This window comes from Misgurnus anguillicaudatus, chromosome 2 (genome assembly GCF_027580225.2).
Source record: "Misgurnus anguillicaudatus chromosome 2, ASM2758022v2, whole genome shotgun sequence".
Taxonomy (NCBI): domain Eukaryota; kingdom Metazoa; phylum Chordata; class Actinopteri; order Cypriniformes; family Cobitidae; genus Misgurnus; species Misgurnus anguillicaudatus.
The window spans coordinates 40,658,088-40,679,779 of NC_073338.2; the positions used below are offsets into that span (position 1 = coordinate 40,658,088).

General features: G+C 38.2%; 1 long non-coding RNA gene across 1 annotated transcript in view; it reads right to left on the reverse strand.

The window, feature by feature from the left end:
• The window catches only part of LOC129442875 (uncharacterized), a 45,382-nt gene extending 24,209 nt beyond the window's left edge, over positions 1-21,173 (reverse strand). Inside the window, exons 1-2 of the long non-coding RNA XR_012371160.1 lie at positions 21,039-21,173; positions 20,777-20,860 (exon numbers count right to left, since the gene is read on the reverse strand). This is a non-coding gene — a long non-coding RNA (uncharacterized lncRNA). The remainder of the gene's footprint in view (positions 1-20,776; positions 20,861-21,038) is intronic.
• Between the last annotated feature and the right edge of the window lie 519 nt (positions 21,174-21,692).

A 21,692-nucleotide genomic window follows, 5' to 3' on the forward strand; every position in this document is an offset into this window, starting at 1 on the left:
TTTTATCAAGATGTGTTTTTTGGACTTTCGAAAGCGATGCTCTATCAGATGGGTTACAAGAACAGCAGCTCACAGAAAAAAACAGAAACACATCTTCAGCATTCATTCCTCTCCCCTCAACCCTGTTTACCCTTTTGACCAACCATGAACTCGATCAACACATTTCTCCACCTCTACATCCTCCTCAACACCTCCTCCTTCTTCCCTCTCATTTCCATTTCTCCCTCTGATCCCGGCGAGCACGGCTCCAAGATTGCCACTCAGCCCACGTCTGCGGAGCAAGTGAGGGCGCCGACTGCTTCCAGGATCAGAGTCTCTGTGCCTGGTGCGATGTACGCATGATGATGCGAAAAAAAATGTGGGTTGCTGTAAATTAAGCCACGTACAGCCATGATGGTCTCATCCAGAAAAAGATTCAGCTCTTTCTTTTGTGTTTAGAAAGGAATATACACCTCTAATGAGACTGTGTGAATGATTGTCGTTTGTCTTCGTGGCCCACACAGGTTTCTTGTGAACTGCAGTGTTGTCATTACAGAGGCGCATTAACTGCTACCGGCAGTGACTGACAAAGCAATTATCTCTTTTACTGCTCCACAGTGTATTAATAAGCGAGCGCTAATAAGTAAACATTGCCGATTTTAGTGCAGTGAGAGCAAAACGTTTATCAGTAGGGAAAATAGGTCCCAGAGCAACTCGCCTACATGTAAATATATGAAAACATGCAGATACTGCTGATTGGCTACAAGTGTGTTTTGGTACTAGGCCTGACTCCTTTTTACAAAGTGTTTTTGCACTTGACAGATTTTTGATAAAGCAAAATTCATAAAAACACATTAAACAATCTGTCAGTGTCATTAAAGGACAAGTTCGGTATTTTACACTTAAAGCCCTGTTTTCAGATTGTTTATGGTGAAATGGAACGGTTTTGACTGAAATTTCGACATATGCGGCTGCCCTGAGAATTTTCGGGTGTTTGTGTTTGCCTCACACCTCTACAATGGGTTTAATGGTGCACTGGAACAATCCTTCCTAAAATGCAGTGGTCAGGGGTGTTCACTGATATGCTCACACAAAAATCGCTGCAAAAGATGCTTTCCAACAGTTGTTTTAGCATTCGTTGTTAACTTGTGGACCTTTTTTTCCAAACGCCTCACACCCGTACATTCTTCCACTTAGAGTTTGAATAATAGACACTCCAGCCCAGGTGGTGGCGCTAATCCGCCATTGCCAATTGCAAGAATAGAAACAAAGTTCCCGGCGCGGAGTAATACCGTACCTCACAGCACATCTAATACATGTCAATGGAGTTGGCAAAAACTACGATAAAACCTGTTTGAATGCGTATTTTGCAGCGATTTTTGTGTGAGCATACCAGTGAACACCCCTGACCACTCGGTGAGTTTCACGTCTTTGTAAACGAAAGTTTAATGCATTTTAGGAAGGATTGTTCCAGTGCACCATTAAACCCATTATAAAGGTGGGAGGTGAAACACAAACACCCGAAAATTCTCGGGGCAGCCGCATATGTCGAGATTTCGGTCGGGGCCGTTCTGTTTCATCATGAACAGTCTGAGAGCAGGGCTTTAAGTGTAAAATACCGAACTTGTCCTTTAAAATACAATTGTCTTTTAAAGTTGCAATTAAATTTAGATGAAAACGTATTTTTTACAAATGGCATCTGTGACCTTCATTACTAAAAAAAATTAATGTGCCCTCGTAATTATATATATATTTTTCATATATATTTCAGTAACGCAATCTCCTCCCCTCCTTGAAACAATCTCTCTTTACTTCTGTTCATATGGTATGGCAGGTGGGCGGAGTCCAGAAAAAGATTGCAGCGATAAGCAAATAGCATGACCCAACTTCAAACGATCCAATCAGTTCTCGATGGCCGAATTCAAGTCCAGCCCTACCTTTAATTATTTCAGAAGCCGTTTCACTCGGATATACATCACCACGGGAAAATTACTTCAGTTTCATGGGGACTTTAAAGGTCCACTGTGTAGATTTTTAACGGCATCTAGTGGCAACCAACGGCTCAGTCCACAGCTCAACCCTCCCTTTTAAAGCAACACCAAAGAGGTTTTTTTACCTTAAAATAACGTTTCCAAAAAAGTTTCAGTGGTTCATCCACACAAAACAGGGTGAATGGCGCTTTCACATTTGCTTTGCAGCCCTCTATCGGCCAAAACCGCACTAAAGAAGTTTCCAACCGTCGGGTAGTGGTCCTGTAGTTCGAGTGAAAACTACAAAAACTTGCTTTACGGCAGACCTACAATCCAATCAGAGCCAGCTATGCTGCAGTATTTACGACAGTGGTAATGAACAATTACGCTTCTAACCTGTAGGGGGAGCAAAGAGCCAGAGTTCTTTAGTGTTGCTTTAAAACATATAATGAAGCTGCGGTAGCCGGCACAGGACAAACACATCATCGTCTGAGACAAAACATGCTACCACAGAACAGTTTGTCCATTTAGGGCTAATTTAGAAACATGTCGACTTCCACGTACCTGCGGTGTGTGGAGATAAAATGACTCATTCTAAGGTAATAAAAACAATAAACAACAAGATTTAATGCAATTTTAGTTGAATTTCTACCCTGCACATTCTTCAGTCACATGCACACAGCTTACTGAAGGGCCATTGAGGTCACACCCCCTGCATGTACTTGCATTCTTCCATAACATCCACAGACAATTTCTTATATATCACTTGAGGGTGGCCTCCCCTCCATTTCTCATGCCTTGACTACCACATAAGCCACACTTAAAGGACAAGTTCGGTATTTTACACTTAAAGCCCTGTTTTCAGATTGTTTATGTTGAAATAGAACGGTTTTGACTGAAATTTCGACATATGCGGCTGCCCCGAGAATTTTTCGGGTGTTTGTTGTTCACCTCCCACCTCTACAATGGGTGTATACAGTAGGTGAACAGGAACAATCCTTCCTAAAATGCATTAAACTTTCGTTTACAAAGACGTGAAACTCACCGAGTGGTCAGGGGTGTTCACAGTGATAATGCTCACACAAAAATGCTCACACAGCTGCTTTAGACCTAATTGATGGACTATAAAGTCTTCTCATTACCCAGGAGGCACACAGGAAAGACTTCATGATGGGTAAAAGCAAAGAACTCTCTCAAGATCTTCGTAATTTATCTTGTTGAATAGCATTTTGATGGGAATGGTTATAGGCACATTTCTAGAATGCTGAATGTTCTTGTGAGCACTGTGGGGGCCATTATCCAGAAATGGAAAGAGCATCACTTCACCATAAACCGGCCACGATCAGGTGCTCCATGTAAGATCCCTTTCCAAAGGAGTCCAAAGTATAATCAGGAGAGTTCTCCAAGAGCCAAGAACCACTCGGGCAGAACTTCAGGAAGACCTTGCATCAGCAGGTACTGTTGTTTCAAAGAAAACTATAAGCAATGCACTGAACCGCCATGGCATCCATGCATGCTCACCACGCAAGACTCCACTGCTGAACAAAAAGCAGGCTTGTTGATGCTTGGTTAAGTTTGCGAAAGAGCATTTGGAAAAACCTGTGGATTATTGGGAGAGTATAGTATGGTCAGATGAAAGCAAAATTGTACTTTTTGGCAGTCATTCTACACACCATGTTTGGAGAAGAAATAGCACTGCCCCCCCCCCCCCAAGAACACCAACCCAACAGTTAAGTTTGGTGGTGGAAGCATCATGGTTTGGGGCTGCTTTTCAGCAAGGGGTACTGGCAGACTTCATATTATTGAAGGCAGGATGAATGCAGAAATGTACCAGGACATTCTGGATAAAAATCTGCTGCCATCTACCAGAAAGCTGAAAATGAAAAGAGGGTGGACATTTCAGCAAGAAGAAGAAGAAGAAGAAGTTTAATTTATATAGCGCCTTTCCAAAGCTCAAGGTCGCTTTACATAACAATACATCAAGAATTAACAACTACAGAAATATACATACATTTCATACAACACAAAAACACCAAAAGTTTACAATATTACAGAGTTTGTCCGAAATGTAGGCTAAAGAGATATGTTTTCAGTTGTGTCTTAAAAGATGACAGAGATGACTGTTTACGTAATGTCAAAGGTAATGAGTTCCACAGTTTGGGGGCAGCTATGCTAAAAGACCGGCCGCCTACAGTAGACAACCGGTAACGGGGGACAGACAAAAGACCCTGTTCAGCTGATCTAAGGGATCTTGCAGGAGAGTAGTTGTGGAGTAATTCAGCAAGATAAGATGGTGCTAGACCATTCAGTGCCTTAAAAGTAAGTAGCAGTATCTTGAACTGTATGCGAGAAGCGACTGGTAACCAATGAAGTTCACGTAGCAAAGGTGTTATGTGGTCTGTGCGCTTGGTGGACGTGAGAACCCTAGCTGCCGAGTTTTGAACGTATTGTAGCCTCGCAATAGTTTTTTTGTGGAGACCAGTGAAAAGAGCGTTACAGTAATCCAGGCGTGATGTGATTAAGGCATGAATAAGGATTTCAATCACCTGACCTAAATCCCATAGAAAATCTAGGGAGAGAACTAAAGATTATAGTTCATAAAAGAGGCCCAAGGAACCTTCAAGATTTAAAGACTATTTGAGTGGAAGAATGGGCCAGAATCACTCCTGAGCAATGCAGATGACTGGTCTCTCCATACAAGTAGCGTCTAGAAGCTGTAATCACCAACAAAGGCTTTTCTACAAAGTATTAAATAAAGTGTGTTCAATACTTATTCCCTGTGTCATTTCACTTTATTTATTATGACTCAACTTGTATACTTAAATTTTTGGTAACAATTTATTTTACGGTGTCTTTGTTACACATACTACATGTAATTATTATAGTAATAACAGTTAATTATGCATAAATACATGCAACTAACCCTAATCCTAACCCCAACCCTATAGTAAGTACATGTTGTTAATGATTATTACTTAGTACTTAATTGTATAATTACACTGTAACAGTGATACCGTAAAATAAAGTGTAACCAAATGTTCTTTGTATGAATTCAATATTTGGCTTGATGGCTAAATCTGGTGGATGTCAACAGCCCACTTATAAATCCCCTTACTGATAAAAATGCTGATGTGTCAAATACTTATTTCCCCCCTGTATATTCAAGATACAGATTACATGAAACATCTTACATCTCAATGCTTTGTCTCTTTAAAAAATTACAAACTCTTTAAAAAATAAGATGCCTCATTATGTTGGGAAATACCAGAGTTTGATAGTAGTTTCAAGAGGCAAAAAGAAACACAAACTGAGCATTCTGTACATTCCTATTAAGTAAGCACACTTTGATAATCTCATACTTTTAAAGTATCATCTCCCAGCCCAAGCAGCTTCTGAGGTTTGCGGATTTATTTTTGTTGTTGATGTCCCCATAACCACATTCTTATACATCTTTATTCTGCTTCTGGGATTTCCGTTTTCTTTTCAGCTAAGATCTATGATACAGAGACAGATCATGGGATCTTGGATAATTGTGAAACGTGTTCTTTAAATACGGGTACTGTAGATTGTTTTTTACAGTGTTATTTTAAATGGCAGCCAGTGACAAAACATCTGAGATGAGCATTAAACATCAGTATTAAAAAAAGACTAAATGCTAAATTGAATCGATCACACAATGGCTTTAAAGTTTACCTTCATATTTCTTTTCTGACAAGCCGATGTACTTAACCAGAGAAGCAGCAGTCAGATTACGCAAGCCCAAGCTATGTGTGAGGACACAATCCTTGGTTTGGATAGCATCTGTAATATCAAATCCATACATCACGTCAGCTCTTGTTATGGGCTCTGTTGCAGCCTGCCATCCATGATTGGCCAAAGGAAGCTGGAATATCAATTCTCAGCCCTCCCTGTCACACAACTCCATATTAAAATTGCATGAAAGTCGCACGATGCACCTGCAAGGGTCTTTCCCTTTGGAGACATCTATGTAACAATGTCACCCTGCAACATTTATCACATCGCTACAAGTGTGTTCATTAAATCTGTCATGCAAGGTTTCCTTTGCCTCTCTCTCCTTTTCCTCCAATCTCCCACTGGCTCTCTCTTTGATACCCCAGGTGGGAGTCAGGATCACTAAAATAGCTTAAAAAAAACAGCCTGGGCATGGCACAGGGTGGCCTGGATCTGTGCTTGCTTTTTGAAGCCAGAGCTGAAGAGAGGAAGCCGTATCAAACGTAATGAGGGTTGAGTTATGTAGGCCACTCACCGTTTTTATGTCATTTTTAATTGCTGTTGTAGTCATTGGCAAGGCCTCTTCCCAGATTCCCTGGGCGGGTGACCTCATATGGCAGAGGACAATTAGGGGCCGGTTTGTCAGAATTTACGTCTTCTGCAGCCATTAGACAAGCCAAAGATGTGTCATGATTGTATTTGTCAAGTGGGAGATCTAATTGGTCCATTATGCCTTGACAGGGAAGATTTGTAGAAACCGATGTGCTTTTATCACTCCAAATGGAATCAATTCTGAAGGAATTACCATGTTAAACGTTTTTTCAAGATTATGTTAAGTGTTGGTAACAATGTAACTTTGATAAAAACGGAAATATGATCACACACTCGCTTGCTCATATCCATATTTTTTCACCAACGTTTTGGCCAAAAGCCTTTGTCACACTGTCAAAGGCTTTGGCCAAAACATTGGTGAAATAAACAACAAGTATATGCAAGTAAGTGTGCGGTCATATCTTGCTTTTAAAGGTATAGCGGAAGATTTGCCCGAAATTTTGAAAAGAACCGCCCCTCCACTATTAAAACAAAAATGCACATGCGCAACACTCTACCTGCTAGCCTAGTAGCCTCTTATGGAACGGCTGAAATTCCACAAGAAAGTTGCGTTGGTCGACCGCATACGTCATCAAGGTTTAATATTTCGGGTTTCATTTCAGAAAAGCAACCGTTACAAGGTAAGAATGAAACTACAATGATTGTATGTCTTAAAATAAATAAATCATAATTTTCTAATGTATTTTAACTGAAATGTAAGAACCTCGATGACGTATGCGGTCGAGCAACGTGACTTCCGGAGAACGAACCCGAAAACATGTTCGGGACGTGTCCGGCGGAACTGGCACGAATGGCCACCCTACTAGTTCTTCTCTTTGCTCTGTTTACAAGTTGCTACCGGCATGGCTCATACATTGAGATGTTTACCGTGTCTGTGTGGTTCGTGACTTGTGCCAGGGCTAGCATCGCTAATCATAGCTTACAACAACTTTTACTAGCAGTAATTTCAAATGGATTTCTCCAAATAGCATGACAAACTTTACCTGTCGAGTAGAAACTTCGCTACTGAGCCCAAACTGTGTGAAATATTCTCCCAAAAACACTTGTTTCTTTCTTCAGAGGCCTTTCTCTTCTTTTCATACAATTCGTAAACACTTTTAGTAATTGCGACCCTCAGACATTTTGAAAAAATATGGTGAGAATGCGAGCTTCAATGAATGGCTGGAACAGTAGCCCACCACACATTTAAACCTGAAAGTGTGCACAGAAAGCGAACCTATGGACGAACATGTACAGCGGCCTTATGTAAACATATCATCAGAATGATTGACAACTGGGATGACCGATAGTCTTGATGATCCACCCAGAAAAAAGAAAATCTTCAGCTATACCTCTACCATGACAACATTGTGAAAGTGGCTTATGAACATAGGCAGGAATCTAGGGATTTGTACCTCCTACCCCCCCCCAAAAAAAACAATATCTTAACTCATTCCCCGCCATCCTTTGTTTTTATTTCCACCAGCATTTTGTGTGATTTTCAGAAAAGTTTCACAAAATGCCTTCCAGGAAAATTTTCTTCTATAAATATACAATATAATTAAAATAAAAGAAAATCCTGTCTGCTGTTAAACAAACTAACAAAAGAGTTTCATCCTATCTACATTTGTACTCTTTTATAACCTCTCAAATATGGGTAGGTTTTTTCAAAAACACAAAATTTTGAGCAAAAAGCTGAAATAATGCATTTTTGTAAAGGACTTTTGTTAGAGATCAGATTCAGAACGAAGATCAAAACATTCAGAGTGTTTACAATGTTGTAGAATAAGCTGATGCTTTTTCATACATTGTGTAAGAGCGCCATCTAGTGGATAATAGTAGAATTAAAGATTACCGTAAAAACTCTTCAGGGAAGCGTCATTGGCAGGGAAATGTGTGAATGACGGAAAAATAGTAAAAACAATGTGTAGGGGAGAACTGGGGTGAAAGTAACGCGGAACAAAAGTAAGTAAGTGATTTTCTTGCAGCCCGATAACATTTGGATTTCAAACTATGACAGCATCGTAAGCGCGCAACCTTTGACAGAACTGACAAATATCGCGTTATTTCCTCACCGTTTTGCGCGTCTAGGTCCGGAGAGCTGTTTTCAACCATGATAAGTAAATTCATAAAGCGGTAATTGTTTCTTATAACGTTTTGTGTTTCTGGTTTCATGTGTTACAGTACTGATCAACTACAGGTTATTTAGTGCTGTAACACATCCTGAAGTTTGACTTCTTAGAGTTTTTCAAAATAAAAGTAAATTGGGTTTAAATGTCAGGAGTTCCTGTCAGGACGAAAGTAACACTTGTTAATTAAAAAAAAAAACATCTATTTAATCAGATTTTTCATTTATTATTGCTATATAAAACCATAAATCAGAGAATTCATGTGCAGAAGGGTAAAACTACAACACACACTTCATTTTTACTAAAATAATTTCAATATTTTAAGCCTTAAATAAAAAACTTTCTCCAGTTTTTAAAAAGTAAAATTTTTAAAATGTCAAAATATAATAAATAAAAAACATACTGAGTTGTAATCTTTGGGGATGTGCTGGTAAACTGCAATAAATAAATGGTTTTGATAAAGAATATTTTGGTCAATTTCATTTTTCATTGAACCAGAGGTTCAGAAACTTTTGGGAAAAGGATAATGGAACGATATCCATCAAAGACAGCAGACAACTTTGAGTCAGATCTGCACTGGATTCACGCCAAAGTCAGCAGAATAAAATGAAAACTAAAGGAAATTCAAATCACATGAGCCATTATTTTATTTAAAATAGAACATAAATAAAATAGCAAATGTTTAAACTGAGAAATTTTACACTTTTATCCACTTAATTAGCTCATTTAACTTAGATTTACAAGTCATGTCAACAGAGATGAGTTGTCACAACTTATAAAATATAGTTGAGAAAGTCAAGTTAATTTTATAAGTTATAAGTTTACAACTTATCTGTAGTTACAACAACTCATCTCTAGTAAAGATAAATAATAGTAAGTTGAAATTACTTGTAAATCCGAGTTGATTCAACAAAAAATTTTAAGGCAGCAAAGTATTTTTTACAGTGTGGTGTAGCATCTCCTTTTCTTTTCAAAACAGTTTGAAGACGTCTGGGCATTGAGTCTATGAGTTGCTGGAGTTTTCGTGTTGGAATTTGGTCCCATTCTTGCCTTATATAGATTTCCAGCTGCTGAAAAGTTTGTGGTCGTCTTTGACATATTTTTTGTTTAAGGATGCGCCACATGTTCTCTATAGGTGAAAGATCTGGACTGCAGATCTTCTACGACGAAGCCATGCTGTTGTAATAGCTGCAATATGTGGTTTGCATTGTCCTGCTGAAATATACAAGGCCTTCCCTGAAATAAACGTTGTTTGGAGGGAAGCATATGTTAATCTAAAACCTTTATATACCTTTCAGCATTAACAGAGCCTTCCAAAACATGCAAGCTGCCCATACCGTATGCACTTATGCACCATCAGAGATGCTGGCTTTTGAACTGAACGCTGATAACATGCTGGAAGGTCTCCCTCCTCTTTAGCCCGGAGGACACGGCGTCCGTGATTTCCAACAAGAATGTCAAATTTGGACTCGTCTGACCATAGAACACTATTCCACTTTGAAATAGTCCATTTTAAATGAGCCTTGGCCCACAGGACACGACGGCGCTTCTGGACCATGTTCACATATGGCTTCCTTTTTGCATGATAGAGCTTTAGTTGGCATCTGCTGATGGCACGGCGGATTGTGTTTACCGACATTGGTTTCTGGAAGTATTTCTGGGCCCATTTAGTAATGTCATTGATACAATCATGCCGATAAGTGATGCAGTGTCATCTGAGGGCCCGAAGACCACGGGCATCCGGCCTTGTCCCTTATGCACAGAGATTTTTCCAGTTTTTCTGAATCATTTGATGATGCTATGCACTGTATAGATGATGAGATTTGCAAAACCTTTGCAATTTGACGTTGAGGAACATTGTTTTTAAAGTATTCCACAATCTGTCCATCTTTACTTTGGCTTCTAAAAGACATACCTTTTATAGCTAATTATGTTACAGACTTGATCAATTAACTTAATTAGTCACTAGATGTTCTCCCGGCATAATCTTTTCGAAACTGCTTGCTTTTTTTAGCCATTTGTTGCCCCTGTGCCAACTTTTTTGAGACCTGAAGCGCGCATTAAATTTTTAATGCGCTAATTAAGTGGATAAAATTTCTCAGTTTAAACATTTGCTATGTTATCTTCTATTGTGAATAAAATATTGGCTCATGTGATTTGAAATTCCTTTAGTTTTCATTTTATTCAAATTAAAAAACGTCCCAACTTTTCCGGAATTTGGGTTGTACTTACAGTAGTAGTAAGGCTTTCCTTTATGTACACAAATCCTTACAAGTACAATTTTGGCAGTTTTTTTGTTTCCCCTTCAAAAAAGCTATTTTTTATTTTTATTGTCTCCCCAAGTGTGAGTGAAATTTATGCCCATATATATTTACACCCATAATTTATTTTTTCGGGAGGGGGCAACCCTCAGATAAGCTACTCAGCTAATGCTAAACCACTCAAACTTCCCTTATAAAAAAACACATTCATATACAGCAGTACGACATAACAATGGCACATTTAAAGCACTTAAAAACACAGAAATACCATGGTACACTGAGTTATGTCCCTTCATTTCTCATTCAGTTTTTTTCTCTGCACAACCAGCTGCACCCTCCACCTTTGTTTTATCAATCTATTCACTAATGAGCAGTAATATCCAATGCAGGCGCTGCCCGGTCGATGTCTCTCATCACAATGGTAATCTGTTTTTACAGCACTCATCGCCCGGGCGCTTTCAGTCCGCGACTACCTGCAGTCTAATCAGATGTAATCAGGAATGGCGCTCTGATAATGACCACGGTGCGATCAATGTCTTTCTGTTGCTGGAACAAATCATTAGGGAAACATAATCGTTAACTTTGACAACATTAAAAATGAATAATTTCATTTGCAGCTCATTGAGAAATGGGAGAGCGATATCCATGCCTGGCGGCCCACTTGTCATTATAATTTCATTTGAATATACAACTCCAGGTAAAGTGAAGGCGCCGGAGCAGATGCCAGACTCTTTGGAGTGTGTTGGGAGACAAAAATATCACATAAAATTAGATTATGCTGTAACCTCTGGCACGTCCACTGTTTAGTTTCAAACCTTAATTGCTGAGGTTTGTCAGTGCATTCACATGCTTTGAACACCCAGCATGACAGGGATTAAATGTTCTCACTCAGTCCGTGAGACGCAGGCTGCTGGAGGGACAGAGGTCCACTCGCCTGCTGTTTGATGAATGGCTGAAAGATCAATGTGGATGTGCTCTGGCTGTGGAGATTGACAATGTTCTTATTTTTTGCCAGCATAGGGATCAAACTTTGAACATTAAGAGAGATGCAGACAGTGGCTTTGTGATTCGACATATCAAAACTTAACAAAATATTCAAATGAATACTGTCAAAACAATTAAATGGACACACTTTTTTGAAAATAGGTTCATTTTGCAGCTCCCCTGGAGTTAAACAATTATTTTTACTGTTTTGGAATCCATTCAGCTGATCTCCGGGTCTGGCGGTACCACTTTTAGCATAGCTTAGCACAATCCATTGAATCTGATTAGACCATTAGCATCACTCTAAAAAATTACTAGCGTTTCGATATTTTTCCTATTAAAACTTGACTCTTCTGTAGTTACATTGTGTACTAAAACCAACAGAATAAATAGCCCCTTAACTTTCAATAGCAGGGAACTATTTTCTGGCACTGCGTAATACTGCGCCTGCTGCAGCCATGGTACGGCAACAAAGTCCTTGATTATTACGCCAAAATAAGACTGAATGAGACTCTTTACACTTATTCCATTTTATCTTTACAGAAATTGCTTCAAATTGTAAATTGCTTTATCCTGTTTGCTAGCTTAACAAAAGTTGAAAGTGCAAAAGTTGGAGCAACCAGGAAAAAGACGGTTATCACACTTTGAACTTAAAGGAATATTCCATTTTCTCAAAAGAAAAATCCAGACAATTCACTCACCACCATGTCATCCAAAATGTTGATGTCTTTCTTTGTTCAGTCCAGAAGAAATTATGCCCTTTGAGGAAAACACTGCAGGATTTTTCTCATTTTAAATGGACTTTAATGGACACCAACACTTAACACTTAACTCAACACTTAACAGTTTTTTCAACGGAGTCTCAAAGGACCACAAACGATCCCAAACGAGGCACAAGGGTCCCATCCAGCGAAACGACTGTCATCCCCGACAAGAAAAATAAAAAATATACACTTTTAAACCACAACTTTTCGTCAAGGTCCGGTCCAGCACGACCTAACGTAAATGCGTAGTGACGTAGGGAGGTCACCTGTTACATATATAAAACGCACATTTGCGGACCAATGTAAACAATAAACTGCCACAAAGACATTAATTAGTATCAGTTGACATACAACAATGTCAGAACGGTCCTCTTTCTCAACACTTGTAAACACTGGGGCGGAGTTTCGCGTTCGTCCTCTGTGACCTCTTGACGTGATGACATATTGCGTGAGGTCACGCTGACGCTTTCAGGACCGGATCTAGATGTTTTTCTAAGTTATTTTCAACTTGACGAAAATAGTAGGTTGAATAAACTTGCAAAACCAAGTTGTCATCTTCATGCTGCATTTCTTTTTACAGTGAGTTTAATTGTTGGTTTAGACATATGTTTTATTGTAACATTAAAAAGCAGTTTATGGATCGGTCTTAAGATATCCGTCTTCCCTCATTCAAGTAGAAAGAACTTCATCTTGTGAAACAGAGGCATTGCAAACATATTCAAAATAATGCTAAGACATAAGGAATAGTTGACAACGGACCGTTGAATTATAAGAAAAAAATGCACACCCAAGGTCGTAATGTTTCGTGTCGTGCCGTTACACCACGGGTGTGCATTATTTTTAAATAATTTAAAGGACCGGAGTCAATTATTCCACTTATACCACGGTTATCACAAAAATTGCTCTGGTGTCCATTTTAAAAACATTTGACAGGTTGACAAATGTTCCACAGGTATGCATTATTTTTCGATAAACGCACATTTTTATTTACATGTTTATTTTTATATAAAATAATGCATACCCGTGGAACATTTCTCAACCAATCAGAATCGAAAAATAATGCATACTCGTGGAACATTTCTCAACCAATCAGAATAAAGCATTCAACAGCCCCGTGGTATAGACGGTTTCATCGGACGCACGTGCGCCGACGCGATACACGTCTGGATCAAACCTTTACTTCAGGTTTAGTTTTTTTAATGGTCTGACTAGGTGCTAAACTGATCTCTTGAATAAATGCCTCATCGAAAATAACAAATGTTTTGGTTCCTAGGTAATCTATGTGTTGTTGTTTTTTTGCTTGTTATATAAATAAACTACATTTAAAGAACTTTGTTGTTATTTATTCTTAGCAGAGTTTACTGAAAGTTACGTGCGGACCACGAGAGCCGCTTGTTTATGTTGTTACTGCTAAAACCGTCTATAATAAAAGATGATTCATATGTGTGCATTTAAATGTACACAAACTTCTGAGCTATATTGCATAACAGTTCATTACTTTTTAATGAAAATTACTATAAATCACTACCAAATAAAATTCAGTACTAGCGAGAACTCCAGACCAGACAGACCAAAACTGTCCTTTTCCTGTCCTTTAAACAGCACAGATACTTTTACTATCTTATAATGTTCAGCTTAGTTCCTCTCCTTATGGTCAATGTGATTCTGCTGCCTTTTGTTAGAATCAAAACCTGTCTGATAAGCAATCAGCTTGCCTGACTCCAGCAACACAACAAAGCAGAAAACAATTAAGTCCATTTTCATTATGTAGCTTGTTTCAACAAATATAGACAAACAGCCTATCTGTCTGGATGTAATTACGAGTTTGCTATTATGATAAAAATGTTCTTCTATTGCTGTGTATCAAGTGGTAAATGCCGTTGCAGACATTCACATGAATTAAAAATGTAAATATCAAAATATAGAGACATAAATACGAGACCTAAAATAAATGCAAATTTGATTCTAAAATATCTTAAATCTAAAGCTTAAAGCTTTCATACATATGGTAGAAAAACAATAAGCAATGGCCCAAATTTGAACCTCACCCCATGTGCTTTACTGCATGTGATCTTAGACATAAAATGACATTTATTCTGTGTCAGTAGTGTTGAAATTATTGCATATTACTGCTTGACCTTCTAAATGTTTTAAAACCAGTGAAATCCATTAAACAAAAAATTCTCATCAACTATTTACCATCCAAGACCTTTTCCAAACACGAGTCTCCCTATATAAACGAGAAGTAGACTTTCTTAGGGGAGCTATTGAAAGTAGAGCATCTGACAGGTGTGGGTTTATGTGATATATTTGCCCATTTCTGTCTGGTACTATGAAGCATTAAATACATTAAGGTCTGGTAACCTTGAGCAGAACGCTGAGTTAAAGAACTGTGCCTAAAGCCATCCCTCTTCACCTGCCCAAGTGATGGAGCAGAACCTGCTTCATTAGCCCCAATCTCAGCCAATCTCGGTACCCTGACAGCTTCAAACACACATGCACACACACACATTTCCATGTTTTATGGGGACTCAGAGGTAGAGGTAATGATTTATACTGTACAAACTGTATAATCTATCCCATTCCCACCTAAGCCGCCCAAAAACTAACCCTCATAAAAAAACTTTTGCATTATATTTTTAATTTAAACATCATTTAGTATAATTTATAAGCCATTTTCTTCATAGGGACCAAAAAGGTTTTTTGTAGGGACATTTGGCCCCCATGCCATAGGATTACAAGGTACACACACACAACACATAAGTGTATATGCATGCACAATGGCACACCCAAACAAATACAGTGTATACATTTACATACATGCACGCATGCACACACACAAATATATCTCAAATTGTAATTATCGATAGCAATAGATAATTTTTCCTAATCTATTATGCATGAAAGAAATGATAGCTACCCTAAGGTCTCAGAGGACAGAAAAAATCCCAATTCACACACAAAGTTACCAAGAGACGTTCGGCTTTGTTTTGGTAGAAAATGCCAAAAACAAAAGGAAATCCTGATATCAATAATTTACTGCAATCCTGCCCATGTCTTTATGTAACATAATATGGATGGATTAGCCAAATCCTGTTCTGTTTTTGTCTCTGACTGGCCTGGGTTTTATTGTCTACCTGCTCACAACAGATACCTGTAGCAAAAACAAATAGAAATGTATTTATATGATACCCACATGAATGGAAACTCCTGGTGCCAAGTAGCTACAGGCTAAGCAGTACAGCAGCTCTCATGACACAAAACCTCACTAACACTACAAAGCTCCGAGAACAAAACAGCGAGGTTCATTTAATAAAATATCATTTTCAGATCCTGGCAGCTGGAATGTCTGGAGTCTATTGGTGGCTGGATTTTCCGCCCATAAGTGTAACAAACAGCGGCGGCAAAAACAGCAGTGTTGCCTTTCAGACGAGTGCCGCCCACTATTTATTAGACAGCAAACACACACACTGACAAACGGCTACGGGGATGTTTACAATTTCTCTAACAAAACCACGAAAGACCGATCTGCAGTCGGATCACACCACTCTCTCCATTAATGACTGCTCAGGTGGAGGGAGGGGAAGAGTGATGGATGCCGACCGATGGCGTCTCCATGCGTGATGGAATGGGAAAAGTCAGCATTTGCCTGTGGATTGAGCTGCGGGTGATTAAATAGTCCAGTTAGTCCACAAAGTCATTAAAAACATTAAGTGCTGGGTAATTAATCAGAGGAGCCGGGCAAATGAGTAATTGATTTGCCATTTTAAAAAAGCCTTTCTTCCTTTTGGTCCACCAAGACCACTGTTGTTTTTTGGTGAGCCTGGGCTCTTTAATGCCGCATATTCTGCATCTATTAAGGCATTTTTTCTCATTTGGGAAAATATTAACTTCTATTTCAGACATGAAATGGAAAAGCAGGATCCAAGTGCAGATGTTGTAGTTAAATTCATCCAAAAATGTAAGATAATTCATGACAAGACCAAAGACATAAACATGAAACAACAACAAAACACAAAGAACCCTTGCATTCACATATATCTGATGCTCACGGTTCTTGTTTCGGAGATAAGATTGGAGAACGTTTTCATGAAGAGAAAGTGTGATATTGTTTATAAAAACAATTACCAAAGAAATTGAGAATTTAACCCTATAACTGTCACTGCCCCTTTTGAGTGGGGGGGTGAAAAGGTGATTTGCACGTTAAAATGACTATAACTCTGGCATTCTTTGGTTTAGAAGCAAAATCTTGGTCTCTTTTTTAAAAAGACAATTTATAGTTTTACACTGAGGTGTTTGAAGTTGTAAATATTAAATGACAAAAAAGTTATACCCGTTTAAATTTATTTTCAATAATAAAAATAATGCAATAAAGTATATACTCTCTAATCAAATGTATATAAAAATTAAAATGTTTTACTCTCAAAACACCACACCAATAAAGACACAAGTCTCAACTAGTTCTGAACCAAATTTTAGGTGAAAATAACAAAAAATGAAGTTTCTGTCACACTTTTAGTGGTTTTACCAACCAAGGCCACTAGGTGTCAACGGTTAGTTGCAATATCTTGTCAAAAGTTGATAAATTACTGTCTCTGCATTGTGTTTAATGCAAAAAGGTTTTGAAATATGAAAACTACATTCTTAGAGCTTTCCAACGATATATTGTTTGTCAAGATTTTTGAAGATTCATATATTCATTTTGAAGAATATTAGAATTATGAATATATACGAATTCATATGGACTCCTACTGGGTCAGTGACAAATAACAAAATGACTGTCCCTACTAAATTTCCATCATCAAATGGCCTTGAAATATGAAAACCACATTCCTAGAGCTTTCCAACAATATATAGTTTGTCCAGATTATTTCAAGTTTATAGGGTATTAGTGTTATAAATTTATAATCATTTATATGTATTCCTATGGGGTGATTGAAATTTAACAAAATAACTGTCCATATACAAATTCTATCATCAAATGGCCTTGAAATATGAAAACTACATTACCTGAGATTTCAAACAATATATAGTTTGTCGAGGTTATTTCAGGTTAATGGGATATTTACAAATAAATATGTAATAACATTTTGGGCCCAACTGTTGGTCTGGGACATTTTAGAAAATGACTCTTACTACATACTTTTTTTTTCAAAATGATGTTGATATATTAAAACTACATCCTTAGAGCTTTCCAACGGTTTATAGTTTGTCAAGATTGGTGAAGGTTTAGACTATGTAATTATTGTTTTAAATATGTAATGCCAAACGTCCCACCTGTGGGACAGTGACAGTTATAGGGTCCCCACACAAGATGTTTTTAACGTTTTGCTACTGATAGAATTACATGGGAAAGTGATATCTCTGTTTCCTTTAGATTCATAGTTTAACGTTCGTAACTGTTTGGACAGTAGTGAATGTTTCCATTGCATCATGGTGGATTAAGGAAATTATACTTTTAGTGTTACCGTGGGTTCACACCAGCTGCGTTTGAGGCTTCAAAATCGCGTCTACCGTGTCTAGTTTGCCGCTTCCACATTGAGTTTACTCGCTTCATTCGCGCGTGAAATTCTAGTCATTGAGACATTCATGCGGCAAATTTGCGTCATGGGAGGGGCTTCCATAGGCTTCTGCGACTCCACTCGCTTCCTGTAATCACGTCACTACTAGAGCAAGCTCCTGATTGGTTAACACGGCGCGTTTTTCCGCCAAAGTTCAAATTTTTCAACTTGCGCATTTTGCCGCAGCAACGCTCAATTCGCGCAAATAAGGCGGAATCGCGTCTACCGCACTAAATGCCTCATTCGAGCCGCGAGACCTCCAGACGCGCACCAGCGCCTCTTCACATTGACTTAACATTGAAATCACTCGCGCTTGACGCCTCTACCGCAGCTGGTGTGAATGCAGATTTTATTAAAGGAAATGAAAGAAATGACTTAGGAAAAACCCAGATGCACTGAATGTCTCACACTGACATCCCTAATTTCTGGTGACGAAAATAAAATAAAGTCTCATTACACGATAATGCCAAGGCTTAGTAGGATAAAACTAACATTATTATTCGTACATATATCTTAAACAAAACAGTAACTAAAAATAAAAAAATGACAACAATTGGGTATTATACGATCTATATTGTTCATTACACCCCTTGAGGACCGAAACTGTGAAATCGTCTAAAAAAAAAATTCATACAGGTCTAGAACAACATGAGGGTGAACTATCCACTTTTACATGAACTAACAATAAACAATCCTGTTTTTCGTGATTTATTAATATTTGTTAATGCCTATAAAGTTATTTATGTTTGTTTATAGCGCATTAAAGGTGGGGTGCATGATCTCTGAAAGCCAATGTTGACATTTAAAATCACCTAAACAAACACGCCCCTACCCCAATAGAATATGGAACTACTTTTGATAGACCCAGGGCACACATACGCAACCTAGGCAACGATGTTGGTTAGTAGACATGCCCCTTACTGCTGATTGACTACAAGTCATGACTACAATGTGTTTTGGTACTCGGCCCGACTCCCTTTTCCAAAGTGTTTTTCAAAAATCATGCACTTCAACTATGTTAACAGTTACAACTTTTGATTTTTATTTGTGAAATATTTTTTTTAGTAATGCTACTCCAACAAAGTTTACAAAATTGTAGAGCCTTATAGTCCAGGGTCACTTGGTTAGTAATAAACGTATCTCATGAGCCATTTGAACAAACACGCTGTATATGCTGTCAGTGTTGTGATTGTTTGTATGTATTACTCCGTAGAAGAATAGCTGACATGTAGTGCTTCTTTACAAGGTAACATCGCCATCTACTGGCCTGGCTGCCACACGTAATACAGCATATTTAGTCATCTTTACGGATCCGTGTAAATGCAGAACTTTTTGTCAGCAATGTGGTGTGTACGTGAAATTATTTACTAGCCTACATCATTGACGTTTAAACATAGCCTAACAACACTTTGAAAGTTCTGCTTGTAAAACAATCAAATTTTCTATTTCTATACGAACATGCTTTGAAGTGTGAGAAGAATTATGTATAAAGATAGGCTTTAGCTCCCAAAGTGATATTGATTCTCTTATTTAGGTGAATAAGATGAGTCTCGATTATACAAATGAGCCCAACAAAATCGCATATTATCATTCTATCCAACTAACTAAATATGTAAGCCCTCCTCTTGGTGGTACAAAATAAAACGTAGCGCTTTTCTAAGCGGATTTAAAAGAGGAACTATATTTTATGGCGTAATAGCACTTTTGGGAGTACTTCGACTCGCCTGAAAAGTCCGCTCCCCTTTTCCCTCTCATAATGGGAGAGGGAGGGTGTTACCGCGCCGAATCGAAGTACTCCCAAAAGTGCTATTACGCCATAAAATGTAGCTCCTCTTTTAAATCCGCTTAGAAAAGCGCTACGTTTTATTTTGTACCACCAAACTTGCTCGTATAACTACTCGTCTTAAATAGGAAAAACGTTGATGTGTTTGGTCACTTCTAACTTTATCTCTAAATGGTACCATTGAATGAATGGGGCTAAGCTAAATGCTATCGAAGCGTCGCAGCGCGCTCCAGCGCTTACGTGCACGCACAAAGATGATAGAGGGATGTATCAACAATTCTTAGTTAAGGTAATAACATATTTTAATATTGAAAATGAGTAGACTATTCCTTTAAGCTTCCCTGATTCAATGAATCATTGAGTGTTTGATTTACTTTCGAGAAAAATTAAGAGGATTGTTAAAATTGTAAACTGATCCTCCCACCACCAAACCCAAACCTTCTGATCACCTCATCATCATTACATAACTCACTGACTTGCATATGATGGACAGAGTTGCTTAAAATCAATTATTTGTAGGAATCAAGCACTTTTTTAAATGTATTTTTGATAGTTTTTAACTCTTTTTAGTATACATTAAAATAGTTTACTGAAAAGTTAACCTTATAACATGTATGACACTAGATAATTGGGTGATTTACTCAGAAATGAAGATGGAAAGGACCACAATAAGGTGATAGAAAATGCTACAGCAAGTGAAGTAAACAAGATGAGCCAAATAACATTTAAACAGATAAAATGTATAGATTATGTGAAATATCTGGTCTGTTAACTCAGTCATGAAGATCAAGAGCACAGAGACCAGAAAGCTGGTGCAGAACAGGTAGGGTCAATTTTATGACCAATTAATGTAGAAAATTGTACCATTGTGTAGTCTGCATGCACACTATATATATCTTCACAAACAACAAAAACTGCGTGCGTCCGTGCGTGTGTGCGTGCGTGCGTGCGTATGAATTAAATTACTATTTATTATCTTTCCTGGTACATTACATGACAAAACATAAAATAATAAACAGTACCTTATCAACAATAACCTCAACGGTTGATACTGGGGCCAGTCGTGCAGTCATTTCATGGCACACATTTGCTTTTTCACAGTAGGCCTACGAAAGATAGAAGCAAAGACAAATGGCATTAAAACACACGAACCCAGGAAAACAAAAAACAAAACACGACAATGAATGCTCAAGCCATGCAACTTTAAAATTCAACAATCCTCTTGTAAGAACAAACCAATTACAACACTTTTGTTGCTGCTGTAATAATTCAAATGCAACTTACCAGGAAGTTTCCTACGTTCACATCCAGCTGCCTTTCTTTTCTCATATCAGTGATGATGAGAGTCGAATCAAGTACATACTCGATTTTATGTTCCTGTTTGGTTGTTCTGAGCGCGACCAATGAATTTGGTACTTGAATCTATAGCCGTTTCTTAATAGTAAGGCTGCAGCCTCCGGAGGTCGCATATGCAGGGTGCATACGTAATGCATGGTTTATTTAAGTTAACTGAGCATTGCATTCGCAAGTCATAAGCATATTACAACAATTTATGATTACTAAAAATAACAGTCAACTTTATAATTGTTAACATTCTGAAATAATACAGTCTTGATGATGTATGCAGCCTGCAAATGCGACCTCCGGAGGCTGCAGCCTTCCGATTGAGAAGATTGTTCTCAGTTTTTTTCATTAAACCGCATTCGCCAAATCATGTGTAAAGTTCAAAACTGGTCAACTCCGACTCGAATGAGCAATAAAAAATAACCTTAAAAACTTTGACAACTATCATTTTATTACCCGCTTCCGTTGCCGCAGGATAACTAAAACGCGATTTTAAACTCGTTGAATCAAAAGGCTTGTTCGACCGACAACAAGATGACGTCAACGTACCGCGTGAGCGGTTGGAGAAGTCTAATTTCGACTCGCCCTCGCGTT